The 2,207-nt window shown below is 50.2% G+C and overlaps 1 non-coding gene across 1 annotated transcript; it reads left to right on the forward strand.

Moving 5' to 3' along the window:
- The first annotated feature begins 365 nt into the window (after positions 1 to 365).
- On the forward strand, positions 366 to 530 carry LOC149356501 (U1 spliceosomal RNA). The gene has a single exon (XR_016291972.1). It is a non-coding gene; the product is annotated as a U1 spliceosomal RNA (small nuclear RNA).
- The last annotated feature ends 1,677 nt before the right edge of the window (positions 531 to 2,207 follow it).

A 2,207-nucleotide genomic window follows, 5' to 3' on the forward strand; every position in this document is an offset into this window, starting at 1 on the left:
TAATGGAGTTTTCTTCTTCTTCCCAAAACGTTGACTCTTGCTATGCGAATAGCACGCGTGATCGCTAGCTCAGGGTAAATGCATAGCGTGAGCCCGTGCACTGCATTCGCCAGCGCGTAGCGGTCGGAGCGATGCAGATTTCAATAAAACTGCGCTTTAATATGTGCTTTATTTGAAATATTGCAAGTTTCACCTTGTAGTTAATTTTCAGACATGTTCATCGACGTTAGTACGGCCGTTTTCCCTACCTTCGCAGTACCACGCTACATTTAGATACCATTTTTTTTCAAATAAGGTGCTCCTTTCACCTGAGAATCATTAGTGGACTCTTTGGACCGGCTCCCAGAGAGCAGGAATTCGGAGTCACACTTACCTGGTGTTGGAAACTCAGCGATCAACAAAGCTGAGTTCCCGGGTTGAGGCCGGCGCATTGCACTGCGGCCGGCTGAAGCCCGCCTCTTTCCCAAATTGGGGAAGCTGGAACACTAAATTTTTGGTAGTGGGGGTTCGGCAGGCACCCCGAACCCCCGAACTATTTGAATCAAAAGGGAGATCTATGATACCGTCTTCGCAATGAGGAGATCAGTGAAATACGCGTTAGGATTGAGGCCGTAAGAAACTATGGTTATAGGCTATAGAAAAAGGGGTGCAGTTATTAGTAGAGTGCGCGGTGAAAAATTATGGACGATTAATATCTTCCGCAAGACTAAAAGTTAGAGGGAAAGGAGAGGAATTCAGTAGATCTTTGCAGAACAGATATTCGGCTTTAACTGAGAGAAGGATAATCACAGAGCTATCATTACGGAAACTGCTCTACAGGATACTAGCAAGCTACCTGTGCGGACGAAATATCTGATTAAAAAACGCCAAAGCATGAAGGCGTCTAACCCCACAGACAGAATTGAACTGGCATAGCTATGTAAGTTAATCAAAAAGCGTAAGGTAGAAAACATAAGGAAGTTTAATATGGGGAGAATCGAGCATGCTCTAAAGAGAGAGGGAGAGAGAAAACTTTTAGTATAAAGGAATTCAGGCCCGCCCCTGAGTCCCCGCGCGACCGCACTGCACTCAGGAGTTATGTTTTTAAGGTCTATAAAACTTACAGCCCGGGTAGTGGCGACGGTCTGCACGGCCGGGTCCTCCGAGCACAGCAGGGTCTCCCAGTGCTCCCAGGTCTTCAGGTTCTCTAGGCCCCGCGGCGGAGGGTCCGCCGGGCAGAGGGAGATGATATGGAGGGCAGAGGCGAAGGGTTCTGGGCACAGGGCGCAGGCAGGAATGGGGAAGGATTGATTAGAGCGGGCTAGGGTAAGGCGAGAGTGTGTCTGCAGTCTCCGCCAGTGTGTTGCGTGTTTGCTATCTAGGGGGGGATGGGGCGGGAGGTAAAGCTGACGCGAGGCTCTATAGGCCTGTGTCAGCTGGCTGAATGAGTGCATGCGCTCCTTCGATCCGAGGCGATCCGATCCGAACCGAGCCGACCTGAGCCCAGTCAGTAGGGATAAGGCAGTCATGATCGCCTGATGTTCAATTCGATTAAAAGCTTTACAGTGATCCAAAGCTGCGAATGCTTTGGTGTGACCCGGAAGAAGTGGGTCGAAAATGTGTTTTTGTTGCAATTGCGTCCTGCGCGGATAGATGGGGTGGAATCCCAACATGCTCTGCGGGTATACATTGTTGTCCACCATGTGCCCTGTGAGTCTCGCTAACAAAACATACTCGAAAAGCTTCCCGCGGCATGACGTTAGCTTAATAGAGCGAAGGCTATGGAGTATAAGTGGTTTGTTGGGTCTTGGTAAGAATATTACCTTCGCGCAGCGCCCGGACTGCGGGAGGTCCCCTCCCGTCAGCAGTGGCTGAAGGATTGCGTAATTTGGGTGATCGATTAGTCGTCCAGATTCGATTGGTCGTCCGATTGGTCGTCTGCACGAGGTGCGGAGTTGTTTCGGAGAATCAGAAGGGCTGATCTTACTTCTGTCTTCGTGATGTCTGTGTCGAGTGTGTGATTGGCTTGTCCTGTGCAGGGCAGTAGAGGTGTGGGGGCCCATGGAGAGGTGTATGTGGTTTGAAGTGTGTCTAGGAGGGTGTCAGGATCGTCAATGTGTTCGTGTTTGAGGCGTGTCACGTAGTGTTGTGTTGCTGATTTGGTGCGTGTATTGTGAATGAGATGTCGGAGTAGTTGCCATGCGCGTTTGCTAGACAGGTTTCCGGCG

Source organism: Amblyomma mixtum, chromosome 3 (genome assembly GCF_055824585.1).
Source record: "Amblyomma mixtum isolate Tamu chromosome 3, ASM5582458v1, whole genome shotgun sequence".
In the NCBI taxonomy this organism is placed as follows: Eukaryota; Metazoa; Arthropoda; class Arachnida; order Ixodida; family Ixodidae; genus Amblyomma; species Amblyomma mixtum.